Here is a 13,525-nt window from a genome sequence, read left to right on the forward strand (position 1 = left end):
AGCCTCAGTCTAAGTCTGGAAAGTTATTAGAACTTATTTCTTTATATTCTTTTTACCTGTGGTTTAGGGAAAGACACATTTCCCAACTATTACTATTTTGGTGGACCAAATTCATACATACCCTGAATATTAGTGGGGATATACGTGAATTTTATATATATGGTCATAGCTCTAGTAGAAATTGGTTAGAATAGACTTTTAGAGATGCTTACTCTTGCTTTAACAATCATTAGTGGGAATCAACAGAATGGAGTGATGGGAAGACCATGAGCTTAAGAAGCTGACCTGCCTGAGGTCGAATCCTTGGCTGTGTCCTTAGGTAAATTATGAAACTCTGAACCGTGATTTTCTCACAGTATGATAAATAATTCCCTGAATTTAAATGAGGTAATATATTGCAAAATATGGCTCTTAGTGGGCACGTAATACTTTTAGTTTCCTTTCTTTTTCCATCAAGCTTATTTCCTATTCAAAGATAGAATTCTGGTGAACTACATGGGCACTTGGGAACATGTTAAAGGCTGATTGATATTACTTAATAAATTCATTGGTTATTCCTGCTAATCTGAGCCCACAGACATCCCTGTGAAATCCTGCCAGAGGTCCTTTGGAAGATGGCATTAGTACAGCATTGACAGCTAAGGGAACTAGAAATAAGCCAAAGGTCCTAAATTGCCAAGCCTTTTACAAAGCCAAACATGATGGAAACTAAATGCCATTTTGGGGGTGATTTGAAAAGCACATGGTTTGGAGTTATTTTGACGGATTAAGTATTTTTCCTGAATCATCTAGGTTCGAAGATTAAAACTTGATTATAAAATACCAAAATGTTTTTAGATATAGGAATAGTTGAGCATAAATCAAATACTCTGGGTTCCTGAGAAAATAATCAAGTGGTCAAGTAATGTGGTATTCTTTTCTGTCTGATACTGGAACTAAGAAACATTACCACAGTTTATTGTTCATAGAATAATATATTCTTACAGAATTATTCTGGAATGCAGGCACTACCCAGAGCTGATTGGTGTTTGGCAACACACCAAAATAATGCCCATGATGAAGGAAAGTTATGAGAATGTAAACTTTTCCCCCTAGTACCTTATGTCTTTTACTTCAAATCCAGATAGAGGTGGTTTCTTAACTCTTCTATGGTTGAAAGACATTCCAGGATAGAAGCTTTCTGGCAGAAAAAGTGACATGATTGTCTAAAGCAATGGGGCTTAACTTTTTGAGTCACAGACCCATTTAAACAAGCTTTGTGGAAACATTTAAAGTCTGCATGATAATATGAAGCCCCCCAGAATGGCTGTGAGGTGCCATTCCAGGTTCTTCGCAGTTATAGCCAGTCCCAGTGAGACTTGCCATGTGATGGGAGAAACCCTAACCCTTGCCCCTGATCAGTTCTTTATCCCATTCTCAATAGCTATTCCTTAATTTACTCTTATTTTCCATAATTCTTGCCCAAATGCAGTCTCAGCAGGGATCTTTTTTCCTTTCACTAAAAAAATTTAAAATGCTATGTGCATGAACCATCTTAATATCATCCCCACTCTATCCTCACCCCTCTCTCTTTCCCTCCTTCCCTCCTTCTCAAATTCAACCGCCTGTGCTTCAGACTCCAGGTCCCTTCTATTTCTTCCATAACTTTGCTGGAAGATCTTCCCTTTTTCATGATCGTTGACCTCTTCTTTTCTAGTGGTGATTTCTACCCCTCAAATAAGCACTCTTACCTCTGCCTGCACTTATGCTGAGAAAACTGGAAACAGGAAAGCCCTCTATGTATGCATTGTGGAAAGTATCAGAGGGAAGGGGTAGCCAAAATGACCACAGCAGAGAAGAAAGGGGCAGGGGGTGCAGTTGGATGGATATGAGAGGAATTTTCTGGCCACTTCCAAGAGCATGCCTGATCGTGCAGGCTGGCCCTGGGGGTGGAGTGAGCTAAGGACTGAGGGAAGGTGTTGCCAAAGTGAGACTCAGAATGAAGCCCTAGAAATGGGGGAATATGAGCACAGAAGAACATGAACAGCACGGAGGCCCTGCATGCCAGCCCACGAATAAGATTAAAGATCTCTGGTTGTGGATGAGGTACACAGATGGTGTAGATCAAAATCACCAGAAATTCTCCCCGTTTCTAGGCAGGCCATCCATGGATGATTTAAGATACGCTGTGCAATGTGACTTTTTTGGTCCACCAGACTTTTTGATGTGTCTTTGTGGTAAGAATTCTAATTCAGTATTTCGGATGTACCCAGGGGTACTGGGAGAGGGTCAGACTAGGAAGAGGAGGACTTGGAAGATGGGGAAAAAGAGCACATGGCTGAGGTCTATGAATAAGATGTTATGCAATTAATAACCAGGGGAAGTGAATGTCACAAATGCATGGATTGAGGGATGTTTGTCAAGTACATGGCTAAAACAAAGACCCATCCACTGACTCTAAAGCCCTGATTTACTTCTCAAAGAATCCTACAAAGAAAATGATGTACTCAGTGTCTTGAAGAAACAGGTATCTCCTTATGCTTGTACGATTATGTATCATTAATGATCACAGTCTGCCACTTAGGTAGGTCAGGATAAGAGTTTCATTGTTCTTCATTTATATACGAGGAAACTGTTGGTTGGAGCAGTAGAGTGGTTTAATCAGAGAGGGAAAGAGTAGAATTGAATCCCACTTACCTGTCTAGAGCTCTACTCACTGGAGTTCAGCTTCCCCGCTGCAGCCAAGTCATGTCATGCCATGATTTGACATCGTCTCTGGAGAGCACAGCCACTCTGGGGGACCCTAGTGCTCTCCCACCCATGGGAGCCCCGGGAGAAAGCAGCCCCACCTCATGGCTCTGCTGGCTATGGAAGACCAACCTCCTTCCCTTTGCCTTTTAAGGAGTACTTGGTGTTCTCGCTCTTTATAAACGTCAATCAGATTTTGGTTATGGAGGGCTTATTGATACTGTTTCATGGATGTTTTAACGCATTTTCATAGCTGGAAGCTAGTTGAGGAGCCAGTTTGAGAAGCTTGTAAATGAGAATTACAGGGAGTGGTCTTTCCCTAACAAATTCTGACCAATTGGCTTCTTAGTATCACATGAGTTTTTGTCATTTTCTGGGTGGGCTTTTCTTCCTTGATGAATCTGAGCCTTGTTAGCTTGCAGAAGAATAAATATGACAAGAGTACATATGGGAAATAATTGTTTGCACAGACTTTTGAAAGTCTTCAAGCCCTGAGTCGTGTTCTAAGGGCATGCAGGTTGCCCTGATCCACTGTCGGGGGCCAGCACCTGAGGGCAGGGGTTGTACCTGGATGGGCAAAAGCCCCCATCCTCAGAGCAGCAGGGTCTGTGGGAGTGGAGCCCTTCACCCTCCCTTCCCAAGCCTGGAGGCCTGTGACTTAATTTTTCTTAAAAAAAACTATTCATTGTAGAACAGTTTTAGATTTATAGAAAAATTGCCAAGATAGTACAGAGAGTTCCCATATACCCTAGGCCCATTTATCCCTTTTACTCACATCTTACGTGAGTAAGATGAGTACATATGTTTTCATGAATGGACCAATATTGACACATTATTAATACTGTTAACTAAAGCGAGCAGCGTATTTAAATTTCCTTGCTTCTTCCCTAATGTCCCTTTTCTGTTCCAGGATCCAAGGCACCCACATTACATTTAGTCATTTAGTTATCGTGTGTCCTCAGGCTCCTTTTGGCTATGTGAACTTTTTAGGCTTTCCTTGTTTTTGATGACCTCGACAGTTTAGAGGAAGACTGGTGAGGTGTTTTGAACACTGTTCCTCAATTAGGATTTATCTGACGAGATTCTCATCATTCCACTGTGGTTATGGGTGTTGGGGATGAAAACTGCAGAGGGGATGGGCCATCCTTATCACATCATATCAAGGGTACATATTATCAGCATCACTGACGTTGATCTTGAGCCTTGGCTGAGGTCATGTTTCTCCACTGTAAAGTTACTTTCCCCCTGATACCAGTAGACCAGGGTTCTTGGCCTTCCCCAATCAATAGAAATTGATAAGAGACCAGTCAAGAAATTCAGGCAAGGCTTTATTGGGGCCCCTGCCGCAGCAGGGGGGAGTGAAAACAAGTAACAGGTTCCCTTGCTCGCTCCCTTGTGGGAGGTGAGCTGTTTCCTTATATGGGACGAGGGTAGGGGTGTGTCCAGGGGTCGGGCCAGTGGGGTGTCTTAGGTGGTTTGCCCACCCCTTTGGTGGTGTTGAGTGCAGGGGGCATGTGCAGTACCCTGCTTTTTCTCCTAGCTCTTCAGAAGTGGCAGTTGGGTTTTTTTTTTTTTTTTTTTGGTCTCTTTGTATCTTATTGTCCAGAATTTGCTCAAACTGCACTGCACACAGTAATTTTTAGTCCTTTATAGTTTCTTTTTATTTTGTTGCTGGACCAGACGCTTGTCCAGGTGCAAGCACTGCAGCAAAGGGTCCCAGATCCCAGGTCCCAGCCTATCTCAACCCTACCTTTCTATGCTGTCCTCTCTGAAAGGAAGTCACTTCTTGCAGTCCATGCTTGAGAGGGGCATTATGCTCAATTTCCTTGAGGGTGGAGTGTCTATGTAAATTATTTGGAATTATTCTACATGGTATGTTTGACTTCCCAATTACTTATCTGTTTAGTCATTTATATCACTATGGACTTGTGGACACTTGCTTTATACTTTGAATTATAATCTAATACTACTTTATCTATTTTGTTGCTCAGGGTTTCCTAGCTCTGTCTATTGGGAGCTCTTTCAATTGGTTCCCCTGTCCCTTTGACATACCCCTGTTTTATGGGGTTAAAAGTTTCAGTGTTTCTTTGCTTTCTAGTACTACAAGATACTCCGGGCTCATACTGTATATTTCAAGCTCTAGAATCAACCATTTCTCCAAGGAACCCTGGTTCCTTTTACTGAAGAGTAGTATTAGAAACCATGATCTGTGTCCTAGTTGTGCTGGTTGCTTTTGGAATGTCATTGCTGCACTCTTATATATCAGGTGTGCTGATATATATGAGTGTATACTGACCCATGTATCTAGACACATCTATAGATAGTCCCATAGGCAACCATCTGTTTCTATACGCAAATGTGAGTTTACACCAGTATCAATAACTCTAGAGACCGGAACCGAAATTTGACATATGATAGTGGGTTTTCTCCTTTATTCTGGAAAGTTGTAGCTTTCTCCTTGTTTTAACCAGAGATTGGAGGGGCGGCAGATGGGTAGTGCAAGGAATGGGAAGAATTACAGGCGGTCCATAGCAACATGAGAAGCAGCAGAGGAAAATAGAGGCAGCTACGGTTAGTAGAAATAGAAGTATCAAGTAGAACATTCTGGGTGCATTTTGGTGTAGGCGCAACAGTTTAATAGGCCTATTGTAGCCACCTAAAGAAAAGTGTCCACAAAGAGAGTCAAAACTCCTACAGATGAGAACAGTTTAGAAGTCTGGGCTCTTAGGGAAATAATCAACAATGCCTATAACTCGGCAGAGTCACCAGCACTCTTCATTGTGATTCTGGTCACCAAGAAAGGTTGTGGCCTGTTTACTCTGTTTATCATGGTTGGGGGCACATAATATATTTTGGAAAGATTTCCATTAGAGTGGTTAAAAATTGTTTTGGTGCTTTAAGCATTATTAGATTTGAATTTTCTGCCTTAGAGTCCACATTTGCTATGAACCCAGATTGCTAAATCCAAGGCCTCCCGCTGAGATTTCTAGAAGCCCAAATTTTGTAAAAAATGAAGTTGCTTATAAGAAGATTTGATTTTAATGAATTTCTGAACTGTGTCCCTTGAGCTGCAGTGTTACTCTGCCCCGCTTTGCCTTGGTCCCTGGCCCTTGGCAGCCAGCTTTTCTGGTTAATCAGTCCCTCCATTCCCAGGCCTGGGGAAGTCTGCCTTTTTTGAGATATTCACTGCCTGTTGCTAAATGAAGTCCAAGGAAGCGGCTTCCAGCTGGGTAGAAGGTCTGAATACTTTGGACCCTCAAAAGGTGGCTTCAAGGATCAGAGATGCATGTCATCCACGCTAGCCACTTAAACCCCACCCTCCTCCCTTTCTGAACAGCCAGGTTTAGGGGCAGTGATGTTGAGAGGCAGAGGTTCTGTGTCCTTCCTTGTCTTCCTCTCCTTCTCCCTCCCCCTCCTTCCTCCCTCTTCTCCCCACTCTCTTATTTGTTCAACAAATATGTCTGGCCCCTTACCATGTCCCTGGCACTGTGCTGGCTCCAAGGAGGCCAGTGGAGTCGTGGACTTTGATATGTTGGAGCCTTCACTCTATTTGGAAAACAGACATGAAACAGTGTACTCAGCTCCTCAGTTATTCAGTTGTGTTAGGTGCCAGTAGAAATGGGATCTCACCTATTTGGTTGAGGTGGGTTGAGGCTTCTCTGTTGATTGAGAGCTAAAGGATTCTGGTGTTCACTTCGACTAACTATAGTCCTGAGCTAAGCACTGTGCCTGTGCTGTCCTATCTAATTCTTCTACCAGTACATCACCTACTTGGCCACTCTTACCCTATTTTATCTTCATTTTACAGATGAGCATCCTGAGAAACAAAAGGCTAAGGGGCTTGCCCAAGGGCACAGAGCAATGAAGTGAATGTTTCAGGACTTGCTTGAGGTCAATCTGGATACAAAGCCTGTGCTCATTGCCACCTGGTGTCCTACCCACCTCCCTGCTCCGCAGGCCTCATCAAGGGAAAAGCAAGTCGGGGGTGGGGGGGGAGGTCATCAAATAATGAGTAGAAGTTTCCTGTGGTCAACAATCTAGTCACCTGTTCCACTCATTTCACCAGGGACCATCGAACAATATTTAGCTATAATTATTTTTAAAAGGCTGACCAAAGGTTTTCGTCTTTGAGCCCCACAGGTACAGGATGGTCCTTGTCTGAGCCTTTCAGGGATGGATTAGAACAGAGCAGTTATTACTCAGCCACCGCAGTTATTACACCACATAGAGTATTCACTGAATGTATGTGATACGTTAACGTTGGTTAATTTGTTTTCTTCGAGACCTTTGAATCGTCCTCTCCATCCAGCTGCCACTGCCTTTTTTATTTCTGAGTCATTATCTCTGGCTTAGACCAATGCAATGCAATCTTCATTGTTTTTTCTGCTCATCTCTTTTCAGTCTATTTTCTGTTGCCTCTTCTGTTTAAAACCCTATAGAAAACCTCCACTGCTGACAGAATAGAGTCCAACACAGCCTCCTCATGGCCTGCGGAGACCTGCACTTTCTCCCTTCTCAGCTGCATCTCCCTCCACACCTTTGTTCTCCCCCCATGACCTAACCATTCTCAGAAGCCCCCCTCCCCTTTTGCCTGTTATCATCTGCCTTTGCCCTTATTCCCGCCTGATCCTCCGTGCTTCTGCTCTGCGCAGGCGCTCCTTCCCCGCCTCTGTGGACTGTTGCATTATGGAACAGATCTCTGTTATCATACGGTCAGCAGACCTTTTCTGTAAAGGGCCAGATAGCAAATATTTTTGGCCTTGCAGGCAACAGCATCTTCAATGCAATGACTTAGATCTGCTATTGCAGTTTGAAAGCCACCATAGTTGATATATAAGCAAATGAATGTGTCTGGGTTCCTATACAATGTTACATACAAAAATTGGCAGCTGGTCGGATATAGCCCCCAGCCTGTAGTTTGTTGTGGAACATTCCAATCATTTGTTTACTTGTCTCCCATCCTTACTAGCTGGTGAGTTTCCTAAGATGAGAGAGCGGGTCTTGTTCATCTTTCTATTTTCAGCGTCTAATCTGGGCCTGGCACATAGTGAGTGTTGAATAAATCTTGCACAGATGAATATGTGAGTGAATAAATTAATCAAGTCAAATCAAGTTGGAAACTAAGCATTTAATGGTGTCAGTAAGAACCGTGACTGAGTGAATCATGGTGAAAGTAGAAACATCAAGTCTGTGCAGGGGGGAATAAATCTTTTTTGCTCATCTCAGGGGACTCAGATATAGTACCTTTGACAGGATCTGGATCAGTGTGGCTAGAAAGCTTTGACCCTTCCGTTGTTGGGCTGCCAAGGGTTAAAAGGAGCCTGAAGCCTTGGGCGGTGGGACCAGTCCTCCACCATTCTAGTGTCTGTAAATAAATAGTGTTAAAACTCAAGAGTAAGGTTATTAAATGTGGATTCTGCTTCGTACCTGCCACTTTCTGTGGAGGAATCTTAGTCACTGATGGGTTTGCTCCAGGGGACGCTAAGTGTTTGCGTGCACAGCCCTCAGCCTTTATGCAATTTAGGATTGGAAACTGCTATAGCCCAGCATTTACTGACACACAAGGGTTGGCCAGGCCTTATTCATTCAGCCCAAGGTACTGCAGGGGTGACCAGTTCCCTGTGGTGGGAGAGTTCGTAGACTTTCTAAGTAAGGTCTTCTGAGTTGGGGGAGGCTATCTGGAAAATTCACTTACTCTGAGCATCTCTTTCCTTGACAAAACAAGAAAATGAAGAAATTAGTGTGCTACCAGGGAAACACATCACCACTTGTTGGGTCTCTAAGATAGACTTTTTAAAAGAACTTTTCAATGTTACAGACATCTTATTGAGCCAAAGAAATTACAGAGTTATGTTGAGTAGCATTTGGGTATTGACTTTTGATTTGGTAGGAGAGGAAAATCATGGGCACACAGGGCATTTAGAAATTTTTTCCCTTGTGTAAAATGGAACAGAGGAACACAGGATAGGCACTTTGATTGGAAAAGGGAACAAATGACTTGCACTTAGCTGAATTGGATTGATTTTCCTTTTTACTGAATACTTTCCTCTATTTTGTGCTATTTCAGTTTGCTTCGCAATACCAGGTCCAACTCCTCCCATAGGATTTCATACCATGAAGAAAGGAAAAGTAAAGAGCCATTTCTGTAAGAATCCTCAAAACATAGTATGATAAACCTAATGCATAGTATATTTTCTAGGTTATTTTTGGTCCAAATGTGTAGATTTCCAAAATTGCATAAAGCTGAACGTTAAAAAAAAAGATAGCAGACATTCCAACCTTTCAAGTGCACTCAATAAATATTTGGTGAGAGCCTCTTTTGTGCCTCTAGGTATCATACTATAAACTAGGATACAGTGATGACTGAATGTTTCCCCACTTTCCAGGAGCCCAGAGTCTGATTGGGAGGTGCTCCAGTTGCCTGTTTTTGGGTAACAAACTGCCCTAGACTGAGTGACATAAAACAACAACCATTTTATTTTGCTCACAGATTCTGTGGCTCAGAAAATCAGACCGGGCATGGTGGAGTAGGCTTCTCTATGCCCCACAATATCTGGGAACTCGGCTGGGAACATTCCAGTGGCTGGAAGAGACTTGAGTGGCTGAGGCTGGAATCATCCAGAGGTTTCCTTACTCCCATATGTGGTGTCTGGGTTGGGATAACTCAAAGTGTAGGCTCAGCCGGAGCTGTCGATTGGAGCATCTACACACGGCCTCTCCATGTGGCTTTAGTTTCTCTAGCATGGAAGCTGCCCCCAAAAAGGAATACCTAAGAGGGGCATCCAAAGAGAGAGCTTTCCAAGAGACCAGGGTAGACGTTGAAAGAGCTCTTTTGAACTATCCTTGGAAGTCATGCACTGTTACTTCTTCCACATTCTGTGGCTACAAGTAAGTCACTATGGACACCCCAAATTCAAGGGGAGAGAAATTGGACTTTACGTCTTGAAGGCAGAATGGCAAGGATACAGCAGAAGAGTATGGGAGATGTTGCTGCAATCACCTTTGGAAAATCTAGCCCGCTACAGAGAATTAGACATGTAAACATGTAACTATAATATACCATAGGAAATGTTTCAGTTACCTGGCTGGGAAATAACCCACTCCGTAGCTTACTGCCTTGAAACAACAATTATCAGTTATCAGCTGGTGGGTCTGTGCCATATAGTGTTGAATGGGGTCACCCATTCGGCTGCATTGAACTAGGAACTTGGAATGCCCAAGATGGCTTCACTCATGTCTGCTGCCTCAGCTGGGGTGGCTGGAATGGCTTGGGGGCTCCTTAGTTCTCTTCCACATGGTCTTGTGTCAAATAGTAAACTCGTCCACGCTTCTTTATCTGGTGTCTGGCTTCTTTTAAGGCTTAGTCCCAGAGCTGGCACAGGGTTACTTCTACTGGATTCTAGTCAAGTCACAAGGCCAGCCAAAATTCAAGGAGTGCAAAATACACTGGAGGAGTGGCATGTACATAAAGGGATGGGGGAGGTTATTGGTGACCATTTCTGGAGAAAATCTACCACATTAGAGGTGTCAAAAATGCTCTGAGATCACAGATGGAGGATCAATTTTGTCAGGTGGCCTCTGAGGGTTTCTGTGTCAGGCTGTGGAGACAGGGTGGGTGCTGGTGGGGGCATGGTAGATAGTGGGGTATCCAGGAAAGATGTAATATTTGAACTCTGAATGCCCTAGGTAGACAAGATGTGGAAGCATTATAGGCCCAGGAAATTCCATGAGTAATGACGGGGAAGCTGGAAAGGGCATGGGGACTAGAGGGCAGTGCAGTAGAGCTACAGCAGTATGTGTATATATTCGGGCACGAGAACGTGGTGGATCTGGGGTAGAAAGAAATGGCAGGAGATCAGGCATGTTCGTGAAGGACTTTCTGGGTCCTGCTGAGGTATTTGGATCTCATTATATTGGGAATATGAACTGAGAGTTTTTAAAAGGAGGAAACATAAGAGATGAACTAGAGGGAGGAGAGATTAGATGTAAGGAGAGCAGTTGTGATGATATTGTGACAGCTCAAATGAGAGCTAATCAAGATTTGTACAACAGACAGAAGGGAAAGGAACCTCCGTGAGGCAATGTATAGAGAAAAAGCAAAAACCATTTGTTCGGAGAAACTGGACCAGCAGGGACAGTGTTGTATGTAATCTGAGGGCCATCAGGAGGGTAACCTGCCAAAGTCCTCTTCTATTTATTGATATTATCATTCTGGAATTCTGCTGTTGTGGTTGGTACATTTGTATTAAGACTTGCCTGTTCCTTTAGTCCCCAGAGCAAATCCTAGTGTCCACGACTTCATCAGAACTATTTCCTTGGAACAAAAAAAATCCAAAGTAGTATACAACCAGCATGGAGTTTTTAGAACTGCTGCCTCGGAAGCATTGACATTAATCTGAGCTTTATGGAAGCTAACTGGATACTAGAGGCGTTTCATTTCTACATAGGCTCAAACTTCTTACCACTGTACAGGTGTTTCCAGTAGAACAGACTAGCCATTCACCCATCCAATAAATATTTTTCAAGTGCCTACTACATGCAAAGCACTGTTCTTGGAGATGAATATGGCAGTGAGTAAGATAAAGTCCTTGCTCTCATGGATGTTCTTTATATCCTAGTAACATGGATTTATCAAACCCAGAGTGGCTTTGAGAACTGGATATGGAGTTTTATCAGGCTGACCTGGTATAAGCGATGTCCTCTCCTCAGTGGGTTAGGTGTGCATTTTGTGGTGTCTCAGACCATAGAGTTGGCTGCACTTACCACTCATCATTAACTTGGGCGATCACTTATCATTAACAAGGAAGTCATCCTAAGAGCCTGAGCACAGAAGTGACAGTATGTGGCCTCGCAGAGAAGGAAAGGGACATGCTCAATTGCTGGGATCCAAAGTTTTGTCTGCTTGTGCCTATTCAAAGTCTGACATCTGAGGAGTATGTTCATTCACATTGTGCATTTGTTTCCATCCCATTTGATTTATTTTTTAACACCCATTAACTGTCATGCCTTTGCCTCTGAAATGGGTCTCCAGCAATTACTTGACGGGAAGGATTTTGGCTGTGAGGGAATGTGTTTCCAATTGCTGCCTTTTCTAGTAGCATGCACAAGTGTAAAGCAGAAGCCTAGGGGCCACATGCCACAGAGAATTAGAGCAGTGTTTCTCTGGGCTGTATGTATGTATGTATTTTTTCAGTGTCTACAATCAATTTTGATTTAATATGATCTAAATGCACACCGTTTAGAAAATATCAAGAAAAACTTACGTACAGGAGTTGACACTATTGCATTTGGTTAAAGCTGGCAAGTTCTTGCTACTAGCATAGCCCAGGAAACACCGAGGAAACGAATATATTGGAATAGATGTTGTGGTGTTTGGCCCACAGTTTGATAGCTCTCAGGGTTAACCTGAAATTGTCTATGTTTGGTACTAGATGTAAAATTTCATCAGTTACCCTGCAACCATTAAGACTTCTTATGCATCTTATATCTAGATTTTTAAGCAGACTGTCATCTCTTAAGTCCAAGTCTTCTGGTGTAGTCTGTAGTGCTAATCTTGCAAACAAAATATCAATCTCTATCCCAGCAAAGCACAGTTTGATAACTGGTACAAAAGCCTCCTCAGCAGCTCTTAAATCTTTTACTTCTTCCTGTAATTTCAACTTATCATAGAGTGAGGTGAAAAAGTCACTTCAATCAACATGTCTTGGTGCAACACACAACTCATCAATATCGGCACCTTTTGTATGTACTCTTTTTTTTTTTTTTTTGCGGTACGCGGGCCTCTCACTGCTGTGGCCTCTCCCACTGCGGAGCACAGGCTCTGGACGCGCAGGCCCAGCGGCCACGGCTTACGGGCCCAGCCGCTCCGCGGCACGGGGGATCCTTCCGGACCAGGGCACGAACCCGCGTCCCCTGCATCGGCAGGTGGACTCTCAACCACTGCACCACCAGGGAAGCCCTTGTATGTACTCTTAATCCATAAGATAGAAATGTAAAAATTTTCCCCCCAACATTTTCAATTACAGACTGTGGAAGATTCTTGCTTTCACTGATTTCTTGTATCCACTCTTTTACCAGGTTATTTAATTTTCCCCAAATTAAAATTCTGTGCTGCAGTCCCTCTTCCTCTTCAAAAACCCCAAAAGGCTTCAGAGTCAGTTCTTTCCTGTAAGTCAGTCGACTTCCTTGGGGGCTGCTAAACTGATGGGAGAGGTAATGCCACAGTGCTTCTGTGGCGGCTGTGTTTGTTGTGATCCCTGCGCTGTAACTGGAAAAGGCATTGTCTCCTGTGCGGGCACCGTCCAGTCACTCCCCTCCTGCTGCTGCCCTGGGCATGACCCACTGAGGCAGGAAGGAGGGGGGTGCCTGCCTCAGCCCTGGGTCCAACCCCACTCCCGCACCCTCTCCCGCGGCTTTAAGTGCTTCTCCTCTGGGTTGTATAATATTTAGATGGGCACTTAGAGCAGTCCAAGTCTTGACATTAATAAAACTTGGAAGGGCTACACTGCAAGGTAAATGTCTCTCTGGGTAACCCTGAATTTCATCTACAGTAAACTTTCTGGTATTCGTCAGAGTTCTGTTAGCTGGCACTTGCATACAATTGTAGTTAAGTGATATTTCTTGCTAACCATGGTGACTATAAGGCCCAGAAATATTTTGAAAAACCTTTAACTGCCTCATCAAAGAAAGGGGATGTTCTTTTAGAGTACTAAGTATATTTTATGATAGTCAAAATTACTGATTCACATATGGAACACATATTAACCAGAGCATCTCCCTCAGCAACCAGGCAAGATAA

General features: G+C 43.3%; 1 pseudogene across 1 annotated transcript; it reads right to left on the bottom strand.

Moving 5' to 3' along the window:
- Positions 1-11,940: 11,940 nt before the first annotated feature.
- Positions 11,941-13,007, bottom strand: LOC309972005 (poly(A) polymerase alpha-like; annotated as a pseudogene). Its single transcript has 2 exons — positions 12,668-13,007; positions 11,941-12,477 (listed from the first exon to the last, which is right to left on the bottom strand). The product of its transcript is annotated as a poly(A) polymerase alpha-like (transcript).
- Between the last annotated feature and the right edge of the window lie 518 nt (positions 13,008-13,525).

This window comes from Leucopleurus acutus (assembly GCF_964270905.1).
Source record: "Leucopleurus acutus genome assembly, chromosome: 15".
NCBI classification, from domain to species: Eukaryota; Metazoa; Chordata; class Mammalia; order Artiodactyla; family Delphinidae; genus Leucopleurus; species Leucopleurus acutus.